Source organism: Lissotriton vulgaris, chromosome 3_1 (genome assembly GCF_964263255.1).
Source record: "Lissotriton vulgaris chromosome 3_1, aLisVul1.2, whole genome shotgun sequence".
NCBI lineage: Eukaryota > Metazoa > Chordata > Amphibia > Caudata > Salamandridae > Lissotriton > Lissotriton vulgaris.
The window spans coordinates 1,722,324,790-1,722,341,438 of NC_141689.1; positions in this window are offsets into that span (position 1 = coordinate 1,722,324,790).

A 16,649-nucleotide genomic window follows, 5' to 3' on the forward strand; every position below is an offset into this window, starting at 1 on the left:
ACAGTGACCCAGAACTTATCTGGGATCGCAGCGAGGTAATAGCCCTTCCCAGGTTACCCTCCAGAAGATCTACTGTATCCCTGCATATATTGATCCCCAGGTACTTGAAGGTGCAAGGTGCTATCCGGAACGACCAGTCCCCAAAGACTAGTGCACCAGGACGTGTTGCATCCTTAAAATAATAGGCATAGGATTTGCTTTCATTTATCGACAATCCAGATAATTTTTGGAATGTAGCAAAATTCGAGGGCACAGGTTCACAGTCTGTGTCCAAGTCCCTAAAATACAATATTAGATCATTAGCATATGCAGATGCAGTATGTGTGGTAGGGCCCAGTACTATTCCCATAAGTCCCGCAGTTGTGCACAGTGTCATTAGCAGAGGTTCTAATGCCAAAATAAACAGCAAGGGCGACAGCGGGCATCCCTGCCTGGTGCCCCTCGCAACCACATATTGCCTTGAAACATGCCTACCCGTTCTCGCCCGTGCCGTAGGGTCTGTATACAGAAGTGTCACCCATTTGATGTATTCAGCAGGGATTCTGTATCTGACATATATTCCCACTGTATGGAATTGAAGGCCTGTCGTATATCGAATGAAATACAACCCACTGCATCTGTCCATTGAGGAGTGTGAGCCATCACCCAATGTAATCGCCTTATATTTAGGGCCGTACTGCTGCCCGGGACAAACCCACATTGGTCATTGTGTATTAGCTGTGGTACATATTGACTAATCCGATCCGCCCGTATTTTACTCAGTATCTTGTAATCTATATTTAGTAATGAGAGGGGCCTATACCCAGCCATTTCCGTGCTATCCCTTCTGGGCTTCATCAGTGAAACTACCATAGCCTGCAGCGTGGTAAGCAGTAAAGTGCCCACCTTTAAGGATGAGTGGTATAGTCGCTGTAAGTGGGGTACCAGCACGTCAGCAAACGTGGCATAAAATCCCACTGGCAGCCCATCCCCGCCAGGTGATTTATTCCGGGGCAAGCTATGTATCGCTTTTTTGATTTCCATCGCTGACACCGAGAGTCAGAGTTCCTCTATGTGTGCCTGTAGTAATTGAGGGAGGTGCAACCCATCAAAAAAGGCATCCAGTTCTGTCCCACCCATATTATCCGGCCTAGCATATAACGTTTCATAGTATTTCCTAAAGGCTTGCTTTGTTTATGTTGAGTTGTGTGCGTACCATTTCACCTTTTACATTTCTAACCTCCAGTATGGGGACAACCGGTGGGGCATCTTTGACAATCCTCGCCAGCAACTGTCCTGCCCTGTCAGCTATCGTATGTTGTTTCTGAGCATGAAGTCTACTATCTACCAGTCTCAGATCTTCCAGTATTTCAGCATAACGTATATTAACTTCTTGTAGTTGCGCCCTATTTGTGTCATCCAATGTGGCCCTCTGCTCCATTCTTCCCAGTGTATTCTCTATGTCAGTAAGCTGCGTGACTAGAGTGTGTCTCAATCCCACCTTTGTAATAATCGCCACTCCTCTCAAAACCATTTTGAATGAATCCCATTCAATCTGCCTGGAGGAGGCCGTGTTTGTATTTTTGGAAAAATAATTATCTATAGTACTGGCCAGTGTTGTTTTGAAGACAGAGTCTTCTAGCAGCTGCAGCTGCAGTTTCCATGTCGGTATTAGGGTCGGAATTTTACCCCACTGCAGCATAATCTTCACCGGGCAATGGTCTGACAATGTCTTCCCTAAATGAGTGGAGTCCATTACTGCGCTCATCAGCATGGCCGAGCAGAATATCCTGTCAATACTTGTATGTAATTTGTGCATTGGGGAGTAAAATGAGTATTCCCTAATACCGCAGTGTTGTTCCCTCCATACATCCATTATTCCCCACCCACTTGCCCAGTTTCTCAGTACCGTTGCAGCTTTCTTGCTGGGTGCGTTATGTAGTGGTGGGTGGGACCTATCTAGTCCGATGTCTAACACCGCATTAAAATCACCCCCTACCACCCACGGATATCCCTCCCAGCCAACCAGCAGCGTGTTCAAACCCTCCCAAAACTTGTCCTGACCCGTATTTGGTGTGTAAACACTGCCCAGTACAATGTGCTCCCCATCAAGTAACCCATGGACCAACACATATCCTCCTTCCTCGTCAATCTTTTGTTCTAGCAGCTTAAAGGGCGTACCATTTCTCAGCCATATCGCAGTCCCCCTTGCGAAGGCCGAATATGACATAAAAAATAACTGGCCCCTCCACTTCTTACTCAGCTTTACTGCCTCATCATGATTTAAGTGAGTCTCCAGAGGAAACGCCATTCACTTTCCGCCTATTCAGTTGTGCAAACAGTCTATGTATCTTCAGAATGGAGCCTATGCCCTGAACATTCCAGGAGTGACATCTATATGTGTCAGAGTGTGCCATTAGACCTGACATTAAGTGACCTCCCGGGTCCACAGGACCCGCCAAGTTTGGACATTATCATATCAACTAACGCTGAGCCCTCAAACACAGTAAAACTCCCCAATACTCGGGTCCCCCTTTTAACAACAGAGGACCAAACCAGAATTAACCATATAATCAGAAATCTACTAAGATCACATCTCAATGCAGTCACCACGAGGGGGGGAAAGCAACCACCATCGCACAATTTGACATTTACTCTGTACATGTATCATACTCTCAGTACCCCCGCTCAAACCCTTTACACGCTAGTGTGATAATATATAGAACAGGCCATCTCATCATATCAGGAATAGAACAGTGCGCTGGGCAACACATTATACGATACTGCTTCTGTCCGGATACCTATACAAGTTCAGAAATTATCCGCCATCTGCGCAGTCAATAGCTGTAACAAGGTCAGGCTAGAGTCTGATTCCAAACGCGCCGTTGCCCCCTCCGACGAGTGGACGGAAACCACCTGTGTCCTAGCATTGTGCTCCGCCAGTGCCGCCGCTGTCAGCAGAGCGTCCTTCTGGCTGCTGGTAATTTGTTCCGTCGATGGTGACAGACCAGGAGCCGACCCCCTATGATCCATGTAAGCTATTGTCGATGGCACAGCTCATCGTCGTGTGAAGTTCCCCGATCTACCGCTCTACTGCTCAAGGCAGTCTTTCAACCTGCCCGGGAAGAGTAAGGCGTATGTCATGTCGTGCGCCCTGAGTTTCCTCTGTACCTCCAAAAAAGTGGCCCTGGCTCTCTGGACCGCCAGCATAAAATCCGGATACAAGGAGATCGTTTTATTCTCAAATCGGATAGGAGCATTTTCCTGCGCGCTCTCAGTATCGTGTCGCGGTCCTTGTAATTCAGAATACGGGCTATCAGGGGTCTCTGGGGCGCTCCAGGCAGTGGAGGCATGGCTGGTACTCTATGCGTTCTCTCCACACTGTACATCTGCGACAGTCCTTCCTTCGTCACATGTTCTTTTAACCAGTTCTCCATAAACTGCGTGGGTTGGGCCCCTCACTTTTCTCTGGTATTCCCAGGATACGTACATTGTTCCTACAGGACCTCCCTTCCGCGTCGTCCACCCGGTCCTGGAGCCCTTTAAGCTGGTGCCGTACTTGTTCCATTTGAGTAGTTTGCTCCGTTTGTTGCGGGATTAAGTAATTGATGGCGATTTTATTACATTTCACCTTTTCCGCTAAATGTTTGTGGTCCGCCTTTAACAAGTTGAAACTGGTAGAGAGGAATCCCAGCTGCTCCTCCATTGCTAATCCAGCGTCCCTTATTTCTTTCAGTATGAGGTCTAGTTTGTCCACAGGTTGCGTTTCATCTGTTGGGGGGACCACATCCATATCCGACTCCTATGTCCGGCCACTTGACATTATTGTACTCGTATTGTCTGCAGCCTGTGTGTCCGGCTGTTTTGCCCTAGTTCGCCCCATGTCACTGGAAGTTGGCCCTGCTCCCGGGCACTGCGGCTTGCCAGCACTCAGTTAAATGTATGCCCCAGTATTTCTGCCACCAGGATGGGAGAGGAGAGATCCGGGATAGCACCTCTTTTTAGTGCCTCTAGGTCCCATTCGGGGTCTCAGGTGGGTCTCTGCACTGTCTGCTCTCTCCTTGTACGCATCGTCTGTAGCATCTCACCCTCTATTTAGAGCTCCAGCTCCATGTGCACCCAATCAGGAGAACCAACTATTTTTATTCCATTCCCGGAAGCCTCTCCTTCCACAGTTCACTGCAGGCTTCCCAAGTTCCAGCGCCCAGGCCACCAGAGCCGCAGTCTGCTCAGATGCACGCCTTCCCAGTGTCTCTCACGTCCGTGCCTCACTAGCTCTCGGCCGGCCGCCGGTCCCAGCACTCGGTCTCCCTCTTCGCAATCCACAGTACCAGCCCGCCCATATAGGTGCTCTCTGTGTGCCTCTTACATACTGTGCTGCTCCCTGAATCCAACAGCCTGCAGAAGGGGGGGGGATGGGCGCAGCTCACAAACTGCAATGTATAGTTACGTCCAAAATTCTTATCGCCGCTCCCATCCTACCCTACCGGCCGCTCCTCCTTATTCTGTATGTCTTTGCATTTCGGGCCGCAAACACCGGAGTCACTGTCCTGCGCCCCCTCCATTCTTCAACTTTACCGCTGCCGTCCTTGTCTTTGGCGCCATCTTGGGGCACCTCCACCCTGTGTTATTGCCGATCTCCGGCCAGCGAGCCAGGGATCCCGGTGACTCACCGATGGTGCCCCTTGCCGCCTGTCTCAGGTCTGCAGGTGGTGACAAGCGGCAGGCAAGGGGGATTTGGGGGGCAGCCGAGCCACGAGGTCTGCCCCCCGGGCAGGTTAGGGAGGGGGAAGTGGGTATCATGGGGGCGGCCATTTTGCCGCCGATTGGGCTGCCTAGTATAGCCCAAAGGCAGCCCAAAGTAGACCAACAAGCCCAAAAGGGCTATATATGGGGGCCACACTTCTGCCCAGCCACCATTTTAGGTATTGTAACCTGGTGGCTGGGAGTGTATTTGGCAGTTTGTCGTTTCGTGGCGGTTTGTTTGATGTTTTGGTCATGTCAGGCGCGGAGGATGTTCGTGTTTTAGAAGCCATCCGCCTGCTGAGTGAAGCAGGGCGGATGGACCTTTTGGTGGGGCCGCGGGTGGCGCGGCGGCGGCCGTTCTGGCCTGCTCGCCGCCGAGGAAGGCACCGAAAATACAGGTGAGTCTTCGGGGCTGCGCCGATGTCAGGAGCGCGGCCCCGGAAGACGGAGAGTTGCGGGCGGTTGGTGAGCGGGCGAGGCGCGTTGCTAGGGGCGCCTCGCCGCGCTTATGTGGAGCGTTTGGGGGCGGGCGGGGAGGCGGGGCGGCGGGAGGAAGGCACGAGAAGGAGGCCGAGCGGCCGCGCGTGGAGTCGCGCGGCCGCCCGGGCTTTGCAGAGCTTGGCGGGGGGGGCCGGGGGAGGATGCGGGGCCTCGGGGGAGAGCGAGAGGCAGGGAGAGCGAGAGCGAGGGAGGGGGGAGCGGGGGATGGGAGACTGGAGCGTGGTCTGGGCGAGGGGGGAGAGGGGGAGGGACGGGACGGGGAGGAAGTGAGGAGGAGGGACAGGCCATGAGGAGGCATCATGAGAGCCTCTCGCCGGCCCGGCAGGGGGCAGGGGGGAGGGGCAGAAGTGCTGGGAAGAAGGGTGTGAAAGGGGGGGTGCGGGGAGGGGTGGGAGGAACAGGCAAGGGGCGGGGGGAGGGGAGGATGGTTGGGGGGAGATGGGGGAAGAACAGGGGCATGGAGGGGGAGGGTCACCACTTCTGTTTGACTCGGAGGGCAGTGAGCGGGAGTGGGAGGGGTTAGATGTGTTTGCGTCATGGGAGGAAGGGCTCAGGGAGGCTCGAATGGCGGCGGCGGAGGAGGCGGGTCAGGGGGGGGAGAGGCGGGTCCGTCTGGGCGGGTAGAGGTGGGCCCTGGGAAGGGTGGCGGCGGGGAGCTGGAAGGGGCGGGGTGGGTCGGGGACGGGGGGAGATGGCGGTCGACAGGGGAGCAGGGGTAGGGGGGCTCAGCTGGAGCGAGGATGAGGAGGAGGGTGGGGCGGGGATGGCTGGGGGGATTGGTACCGGGCGGGCGGGGTGGCGCAGTGGCAGGGACCCAGCACACCAGCAATACCTTTTTTATTGCAGGGAGATAGCCGGCGCGGGGGAGCGGACTTGGTAAGGCTTGGGGCGGCCCAACGACACCAAGGAGAAGGGAGGGCGGAGCTTCCGGTGGCGAGCCTGGAGACCACAAGGGATCACGGCGCGGCTGGCTCAAGAAGGCCCCTGGCGGGCTCGCCGGTCCCAGCACCCACAGGGCCCAATCGGCTTGGGGAACAGCAGAGATCATGGAGCACCGGCAAAGAGGACTATTTTAGATTGAGTGGGGGCAGAGGCGAAAGGAGGGCCTCTGGCAGGTTTCAGTCGGCGCCGCCACCGGCGCGCCAGAAGTTTAGGTGGGGAGGTGTGGAGTTGACAGAAGGAGAGGACAGTGTGGAGGAAGGGGAAGTGAGAGATGGGCCGGGCGGACGGGGGTCCGGTAATGTTGTTAGTTCTTTTTTACAGGTGTCACGGGGCCTGGGTACCGCGGCGGCCCGGACACAGTCGGGAGGCAGATCGGCGTCGGACAGGAGAGTCGAAGAACCGCGAGGGGATGCTTTGATTACAGGTAAAAGCAGGGAGGCGCCGCGGATGGTGTCGGTAGGGGTGGGGGGAGGTGGGGAGGTAGGGGTGGAGGATCGGCTATGCAAGGGGAGGTATGTGGTGGACCGGGGTGTGGGGACGGATGTGGCTGCGCCTGGTGGAAAGGGCGGGGGCCCAGCGGGGTTGCCGGCTGAGGGGAAAGTGGCGAAGCCAGAGGCGGAGGGAGATGCGGGCAGCGCAGCAGTGGGCAGCGCAGCAGGGGAGGAAGAGGGCGCGAAGAAGCCTGAGAGTAAAGAATTGAAGTTTAAACGCCTCCATTATATGGGAGTCACGAAGCCGCTAGGGGCGTATTTGATGGCGGCCACTAAAGAAAAGATATGGAAGGGAGAATATGTGGAATTGTTGAAATTGTTGCACCGGGAGGTTCGGTCGAAGGAAGGGTCGAAGGAGGAGGAGTATGAGCTGCAGAAGCGCCCAAGGGTGCCGCTCACAATTGAGAACTGGACGGCGGTGTTTTTGATTTTCGCAAGTGTATATTGCGAGAAATTTCCGGAGAGGTCGGTGTCCCTTTTTAAGTACATGGACGTCATTCGGAAGGCGCAGATTACAGGGGGGGGGGTTTGCGTGGGCGCAGTACGACGAGGAGTTCAGGGCAAGGATGGCGTGGGACCCGGAGGCAAAGTGGGGCGAGCTGGATTGCGATTTGTGGCAGCACACGACGGGCCTGGCGGGGTCGGGCAAGACAATATTTACCGCCAGCGGGCTCCCGATAATATATCAGCCCTTTCAAGGGCGACCCACCCGGGGAGGGGTGGGGGCAGGAGCCAAGAGCCAGCCCGGGACCGCGGGGCCTTGCTGGGACTTTAATAAAGGGGCGTGTGCCAGAGAGCATTGCCGTTTTCGGCACGAGTGCTCTGGGTGCGGAAGATATGGGCACCCTGTGTTGCGCTGCTGGGGATCACCCGGACAGCAGCATGGCGGCACACACGCGGCGGCGGGAGCAGCGTGACCCGGGAGCGGGCAGCCGGCGGGAAGCGGCCGGGGTGGCAAAGGGCCTGGGCCAAAGGGCTCGTACGCCGGTTAGATGGGATAGGTTGACGGCGGCCCTACGCACTTACCCGGACGCGGGGGCCGCGGAACGTCTGCGGATCGGGTTTCAAGACGGGTTTAGGCTGGGATACGAGGGTCCTTGGGTGCGGCGATGGGCGGACAATTTGCGTTCAGCACGGGAGCACCCGGAGGTGGTACAAAGTAAGCTGGATAAGGAGGTACAGGAGGGGCGCATGGCGGGGCCTTTTGAGGATTGGCCAATGGCAGAGCTGATAGTGTCCCCTATAGGTGTGGTGCCCAAAAAGGAGGCTGGGCAGTTCCGGCTTATACAGCATCTGTCGTGGCCGGACGGCGGGTCGGTCAATGACTTTATCAATGAGAGCGAGGCCACAGTGGTGTACTCCTCGGTGGAGGCGGCAATGGCATTGGTGGTGAAGGAAGGAAGAGGCGCGGTGATGGCCAAGTGCGACATCAAGTCGGCTTTCCGGTTACTGCCTGTTCACCCAGACGACTGGGGCCTACCGGGGATCCAGTTTCACGGCCGCTGGTATGTGGACAAGACGCTGCCGATGGGCTGCTCGATGTCCTGCGCGCTTTTTGAATGTTTTAGCACGTTCCTGCAGTGGTTTTTTACGGAACGCACGGGTCACCAAGGAGTCACGCACTACCTGGATGACTTTTTCTTGGTCGGGGCCCCAGACTCCACGAACTGCCAGGTGGCTCTGGACAGCTTTCAGGAGATCATGGTGGACCTTGGGGTGCCGCTGGCACCGGAGAAGACAGTGGGGCCAGGCACGGCGCTGTCATTCTTGGGTATTGAGATCGACTCAAGCTTGATGGAAGCACGGCTACCGGTGGACAAAAAGCAACAGATGCTGGGGCTGCTGGAGGTGATGGTGGCCAGGAATAAGGTGACAGTGTTGGAAGTGCAAATGCTTTTGGGGCACCTCAACTTCGCGTGCAGGGTGGTGCGGGTCGGTAGGACGTTTTGCAGATGACTAGGCCGGGCGTTGTCGGGGCGGAGGCCTCCACATCATCACGTGCGCGTGTCGGCGGGGGTGCGGGAGGATTTGCGGATGTGGTGGTTTTTCCTGCACCAGTTCAACGGAGTGCCCTTACAGCGGGACATGGACTTGGTGTGGGATGTGCAGATCTTCTCGGACGCGGCGGGCAGCGAAGGCTTCGGGCTCTACTGGAACGGGAAGTGGTGTGCAGAGAGATGGCCCCCAGAGAGGTCAGGGGGCGGGAGGAGCATTGCTTTCTTGGAGCTCTTTCCTTTGGTAGTAGCAATCTGGCTGTGGGGAGAGGTGCTGGCACATCGTCGGGTGACTTTTAATGTGGACAATATGGCGGTGGTGCACGTCGTAAATCGCCAGTCCGCCAGAGATGAACAAGTGTTGAAACTGTTGAGAGTGTTTGTGCTGGGCTGTTTGCGCCATGACATTGCTTTTCGCGCGGTGCATGTCCCAGGAATTGACAATGACATTGCGGACGCTCTGTCTCGTTCGCAGTGGGGGAGATTCCGTGGGTTAGCCAAGGAAGCGGAACGGGACCTGACTCCACTGCCGGTACAGATGTGGGACATAGGCAACACCGGATGTTGCAGCTGGTTCTAGGATCCCTGTCAGAGTCAACCAGAACAGCGTATGTGGCAGCCTGGGGGGAGTTTGTGGTGACCGGGGTGCGTTGGCGGCCGCCAGGCAGGGACAGGCAGGAGGAGGTGGTACAATACTTACGCGGGAGTGCGGGCCGGGGGGGGGGGGCGGTGCGGCGGCCGGTGTCAGTGGAATTGTTGGGCAGAGTGGTGGCGATGCTGCCGCGAGTGTGCAGGGATGGCAGGGAAGCATGCCTGTTCGGGACGCTGATGGTGTGGATGTTTGCAGGGGCTTTCTGGGTGTCTGAGCTGTTGGGTTCTAAGGCTGAACGGGGCTTGGAATGGGCGGAGGTGCAAGTGACTCAGTCGGAGGTGCGTCTGTGGCTGCGTAAGTCCAAGACGGATCAGAGGAGTGTGGGGTCTTGGGTGACCATGGAAAAGGGGGAGGAGGGAAGTGAGTGCCCGGTGCTGTGGGGTAGGAGATGGAAGACCGCATGTGCAGCGAATGGTCTGGTGTTTCAGCACGCGAATGAGAAGGGGGCGACGGGGCACCAGCTTTTGGGAGTGTTGTGGAAGACCTTGGTCAGATTGGGTGTGGATGGGCGACAGTTTGGAACGCATTCCTTTCGGATAGGGGCGGCGTCCGAGGCACACCGTCGGGGGCAGGGAAGGGGAGCCATCATGCGCTTGGGTAGATGGACATCGGATTGTTATCGCCGCTATGTGCGCAGCGCAGAACCAGCAGGAGCGCGCATGGTGGAATTGGGGGGACAGTGTTGATTGACATTTGTTTCTAATTTCAGGTTCGGTGGCGGGCCCCTCGTCCCGGGATATGTTGATCTGGATTGTGGGACACTCGTTTGTGAAGAGGGCAAAACTACAGGCACAGGATAGCTATTTCGGGGATGGTTTGGGTTTAAATCCGGATTTGTTCAGGGTGGTCTGGTCAGGGAGGGGGGGCATGAGATGGACAGAGCTGGTCACAACCTTGAATGGTTTAGTGTGCGGGGGGCGTTGCCCTGACGTGTTGGTCCTCCACTTGGGGAAAACGACCTGGTGCAGGAAACGGGTTTGGTGCTGATGAGAGCAATGCGGCGGGATCTGGCAGAGCTGCGCAGGTGTTGGGCAGGGTGTGCGGTGGTCTGGACCGAGTTGGTGCCACGCAGAGTGTGGCAGGGAGCGGTGAAGCCGCAGGCGGTGGATAAAGCGAGGCGGAAGTTGAACGTGGAAATGGTGCGGTTCTGTCGGCATTTGGGTTTTACGCGCATATGGCACAGGGACATCAAGTACGATGCGCCGGAAATGTTCAGAGGAGACGGAGTGCATTTGTCCCGCATTGGAATGGACCTGTGTCTGTTGGAGCTTCGGGAGGTGTTGGCGAAGTTGTTGGGGGTTCGCCGGGAGTAAAGGTGTCTGAGATGTACGTGGAGGTGACCGGGGGGGAGGGGGGTTTGGGGGGGCAGGGAAAGGGGGGAGGAGGTGTAATCACCTACCCCACTTTCCCTGGGTGGCGGAGTTTGGGTTGATGTTGGCCAAGTTTGGCTGGTGTTCGGGTCTTTATCATTATGTTTGGGGATTTGGGGAACGGGGGCGGGGAAAGGGTAAACAGTTTTGGAGTTACATTAGAGGGGCTTAGTTACAGTTGCAATAAGGCAGATAGGTCTGTAGGTATTGACAGGTTTTGGAGTTAGGATGTAGGGGAGAAAAGTGGATACATGAGAATGTTATGGAATTGTATATTTGTATATGCAGGGTGGGGGGATTGTATCATGTGGGGATCGTAGGGGTGGAGGGAGACAAAACCGAAGGGGTCAGGTAACTCGATGTTTAGAGAGGTGTTAGTTTTGTGAGGCGGTTGCCAGTTTTAATATATGTGATGTGCACCTGTTTCAAATAAAGCGGCCTTTTACACACACAAAATGGTAGTCGGTCTTGATTGCCCCCTTCATCCCTCCCAAGGGGGATTTGGGGGGCAGCCGAGCCACGAGGTCTGCCCCCCGGGCAGATTTGGGAGGGGGAAGTGGGTATCATGGGGGCGGCCATTTTGCCGCCGATTGGGCTGCCTAGTATAGCCCAAAGGCAGCCCAAACTAGATCAACAAGCCCAAAAGGGCTATATATGGGGGCCACACTTCCGCCCAGCCACCATTTTAGGTATTGTAACCTGGTGGCTGGGAGTGTATTTGGCAGTTTGTCCCACCCTCCCACCCTTAAGGTGGGGCTCCGGGGGGAGAGGAATTTGGCGGGCATGTGTTTTGGGTGCGGCGTTTGGGACAGGTGCACAAGGGGGGTTGTGCTGTATGGATTTGTCGCTTTGAGCAGGTGCAGGTGGAGTTTGGGTTGATGTTGGCCAAGTTTGGCTGGTGTTCGGGTCTTTATCATTATGTTTGGGGATTTGGTGAACGGGAGCGGGGAAAGGGTAAACAGTTTTGGAGTTACATTAGAGGGGCTTAGTTACAGTTGCAATAAGGCAGATAGGTCTGTGGGTATTGACAGGTTTTGGAGTTAGGATGTAGGGGTGAAAAGTGGATACATGAGAATGTTATGGAATTGTATATTTGTATATGCAGGGTGGGGGGATTGTATCATGTGGGGATCGTAGGGGTGGAGGGAGACAAAACCGAAGGGGTCAGGTAACTCGATGTTTAGAGAGGTGTTAGTTTTGTGAGGCGGTTGCCAGTTTTAATATATGTGATGTGCACCTGTTTCAAATAAAGCAGCCTTTTACACACACAAAATGGTAGTCGGTCTTGATTGCCCCCTTCATCCCTCCCAAGATGGGGATCAACAGCGTCCGGTGCAGTTATTTCATTGCTCCCCACCCGGTCCTGCTCCGCAGTCGCCTCGCTGTTTAATGGAGATGGGGGTCACCTGGTATCCTCGAGCACAGCTCGTCTGCTCCTCCGGCATTCCGCGGCCACTCGCAGGTATTGACTAGCTTAGAGGGGCACGTTCTAGCAGGATAATTGAGGCAAGTGTCAGGCTTGGCATGGAGCTCCACTAGCTCCCATCGGCCATGCTTGGCAGTTAGCTACGCACCCCCTAGAACCAGCCCATCCTCATTGTTGCATGGATCGGACCTGATGCATTGTCCTCAGAACCAGCACATCGCCTTGGGTATCGACCCATCATCTACTGCTGAAGGAGCAGCTGCACATCGCATCCGGAGCCAGAGCTGCCTTGTGTTACTTTTTTATACAGCTATGCAAATCAAGCATTCCGTGGCTTTCTAAATCCTGAAATATATTTTGTGTTGCGGCTTCACCAAAAAAATGGTGCAACCCAGACGCAAAATCTTAGTACATCTGGGCCCCAATAAAAAAAATGCATAATAGTTAATTGAACAAGTTTGTCATGAAGACTACAAATGTCATGAATTTCAACATTTTCACTGGCATCTATGATTTTCAGTGTTAACCAGGTCTGTATTTTTAATGTGCTTGTTGAACTGCCCTGCTATTTACGTTAAACATGCTGTACTTTTAATCATCTTACCTGTCCTGCAAAATGCTTAAAAAGGCTACCCCATTGACGATAGTGGTAAAATAGATGCATATGTCGGCGTTCTAACGCACAACTGAATGCATACACACATATCTGTATTTTTGTATATGGAGACACATGTCCATATGCAACTTGACACATCTATAGCAATAGTCAAACAGGCTTATGTGGTTGCGCTGACCGGTGCAAGTGTGCCTTAGATTTTTTTTATGTTCACAGAGCAGTTCTTAATTTGGGCTGGTGGTTTTCAGTGCTCGCAACCGACACCTAATTCTCAATACCGGCCCTAATGGCAATCTACCACATGGTGGTGATGTCTGTCTAATTTTGTGATGACCCCAACAACAGTGTTTAATAATTCAAAATGAGTTAAAAAAATGAATACCTCTTGCCCAAATCATTCTCATAGCTTTGGGCGGCCTGGAATAATCTGAATGGTCACACTTGTAGGTGTGTGAAGGTCAGTAGCTATATTGGTAATGTCATTAGCACCCCAGGCAGGAGCAGTGGGCGTTACAGGCTGCAGTGCCTGATGAGAAGCGTCCTGGCAAATCATTTTTTTTGCAAAGTAAGCACTGACACAGAGAAAGGGAAGAGGGGTAAATGAGGTGGAGGCAGCTGAGCTGAGGAGTAAAGGATGAACAACACATAGTTTATGTACAGAGTAAATCCAATTCAACTCAAAAATGTATTGTATGATTAATTAAAATCGTTACAAATATCCCAAAAAATGCAATAAAATGTCTTTACATTCACTGTTAAAGCCAGAGAGCATCGATAATGTCCCAGTACTTAAAAGTGTATGTGTTTACCCAATACATAAAATGTTATGAATACAATAAACAAAATTAAATCCAACTTCAATTATCCCGCTTACTAATGAATTCATTATTATGTTTTACTTCCAGTCCATTTATTACGCAGCTGGCTCCACTGGGCCCATACCCTATCGGTCACATGTCTCTGTTCTCCTCCAGGTCGGCTTGCTGTAAAAGTTTTCTTACCTCTGCCAGGTATTTTACTCCCCGGCAGGCCAGAATTATGGAGGAACCGTCTAGCCAGCATATTACCGCTTGCCTACACGTACGGATATTTAGTTCATTAAAAATGTGTTTTAAATACTGTTTCCTCAAGGTCATGACTGCTGGGCATACACATAGAAGGTGGGTTAGAGATTCCTTGTGATAGCCACACAGTCCACACTGCGGTGTTTGTTTAAGATGTTTCCAGGACGCCTGTACGTCTTTTGAGTCGTGTAAGCCCCTCTGGTAGTCTGTGTAGCTCTTCTTTAAATGCCGACTGAAGTCCGATAATAAGTATGCTTGCGGTTTTGGTAAACTGTAATAGGAAATGACCGTCCACCCATGCAGACGTTTAGAAATTGTTTTTTTGTCTTCCAGAAAAGATTTATTTTTTGCTGCGTCATTGGCCGCCTTACTGATGCTTGCTTTATCTGCCCTGTTTTCCCATACTCCTTGTATTTCCAAGACTGCCAAACAAGTTCTCAGGTAGCTTCCCAACGAGGTTGAGGTTTCTTGGCCCACCTAGTGTTTAATTTCTTCCCAGCATAAGCTGTCCATCATGTATGCCGAGCGAAATTTGTGGCATAGCTTTACAAAGACACTCATGCCCCGAAATTTCTGATTTTGGAGACCGAATTCAAGCCGGACTTGCGACGGGGAGGCAGACTTCAGCAGACTGAAAATGGCCTTATAGATCTTCGTCTGGAGGTCATTTAATAGCTCAACCTCCTTGCCACACCAAGTGGTTAAACTGTATGATAAAGTGGGCAAGCTTTGCGCAGCCATTACTTTTAAGAGATGGTTGTGATTTGGGCAGTCCAATTTTATTTTTAGTTGTCTATACGTAAAGATTAACGATTGGGCTTTGGCTTTTATAGCCAGTTTGTGTTCCTTGTGTGTTATGCCCTGCCCTTTTATTACGCCATGGGATTTGTAAGACCCTAGCTCTTCCACTATTGTCCCCTTTACAGACCATTTAAACTTGATTTTATTCAAATCCATTAAGCGGACGACTTTTGTTTTTTCTTTATTTAATTCCAAGTTTTCCTGGTCCCAATACGATGATAGATTGTTTACTGCTCTTTGAAGACCAATAGGGGTTTGGCTTAACATCCGCGTACTGTAAAACGTAAATTGGCTTGTTGGCCATATTCGGCGGATGGCAATCGACTACTTCCATGTTTTTGCTGATATCTGAGAGAAACACATTAAATAGACTTGGTGCTAACACGCATCCTTGTTTTAACCCTTACTGCGTGTCGAGATTGTACTGCATCCATCGCCTAATTTCACTCTTGCCCAGGTGTCACTGTATAGGGCAATTATTGCATTTAATAGTTGACTCGGCAATCCCTATGCCATTAGCTTTTCCCAGAGCCGCTTTCTACTCACTCGATCAAAGATGGATTTTATATCAACAAAACATGCGTACTGTGTTCTCTTTTTTACTGCTTTTTCAGTTAAAAGTGCCAGAATAGCCAAGTGTGTTATTGTACCCATCCCTTGTCTAAAACCTGTTTGGAATTTGGGAATTATGTTCTTATCGTCCATTCATTCTCGCAGCTGAACTAGGAGGCAGGAAATGTAAAGTTTGGCCTCTACATCAATTAGGGATATCAGCCTTTAATTCCCTGGATTGCGATGATCTCCGTGTTTAAATATTGGATGGATTATGTTCCCTTTCCAAGAGTCGGGGGCATTGGTTAACGTATAGATATAATTGAAGAGCGGCGTTAAATTTTCTGACCAGAAATCTGGGTCATTCTTAAAAAGCGCATTAGGTAGCCCATTCGGACATGCCGCTCCTTCTGTCTTAAGCTTTTGTATTATACCTCGTAGTTGCGTAGTATTGGTCAGGGTGTTTTGTTCATTACCATCTTTCTCTTGTTCTGGGTCCTTGCACTCCGTGTTGTCCTGGCTGTATTTTGTTTTTATATTTTTCACTTCCATTGATGGCCCTCATGAGCCTTCAATGGTCTCTAATTTGGTACTACTGTACATATTTTGCACGTGTTCAACCCACAATTCTTCTCCAATTCCTGGTTCTTGTTGAAGACTTGATCCTTTGTTCAAGTTATTTATGATGCCCCAGAAGTCCCTGCTGTTTGGCAATTTACTTGCACACAATAGTTTTGTCCTGATGGTTTCCTTATATGCTGTTTTAGCATTCCTCAGCATCTTCCTGTAATTGGTCCTTAATTCCTTCAATTTAGTTTTATTTGGTTTTCTTCCCAATCTTATTGCCCGTGTTTGTAGACGTACCTCTCTCGCCATCCTTCTCTTTTGCTCTCGAAGGTCGGCACTAAACCAGGTTTCCCTCCTCGTATTTATTCTTCGTTGGCTACCCGGTTGGGTAAAGGAATTTTCGGGTGAGGACCTGGGCCAAATCTTCCCAGTTTTTTACACGTTTCTCATCTGTTTGTGTCCCCAATTTGCTCACATGCTCCCTTGCTGTCTCCTGAATGCTCTTCAAGTCCCCTCCTCGCCACTTTAATTTACGTAGGTTAAACATTTCGGCATATCGTATATGGGAGTTGATTTTTTCGACCTGGGAGATAGAAATATTAATTCTTGTAATTTGGGGAAGGTGGTCACTTTCTATACGTTGGACGATACAAAATGTTTCAGTACAAGGGAGTAACATATTACTGATAATTGTGAAATCTATTGTCGACAAACATTACCACTCAAATGTGTTATTGCCAGTGATGTATCACCCTTTGTGTTACCATTTAAAATTGTCAGTCCCAGGTCTTCTAACTTGTTCCTTATTATTCAGCCTCCCCAGTTCACTAGACTCTTTCCTTTTATCCGATCTGAACATAGGGCAGTGCTCGTGAGATCTTTGCATGGTTTTGATCAATGTCATTAAAGTAGAGTATTTTTCTTTCTGTGTTTTTCTCTCTGGATGGA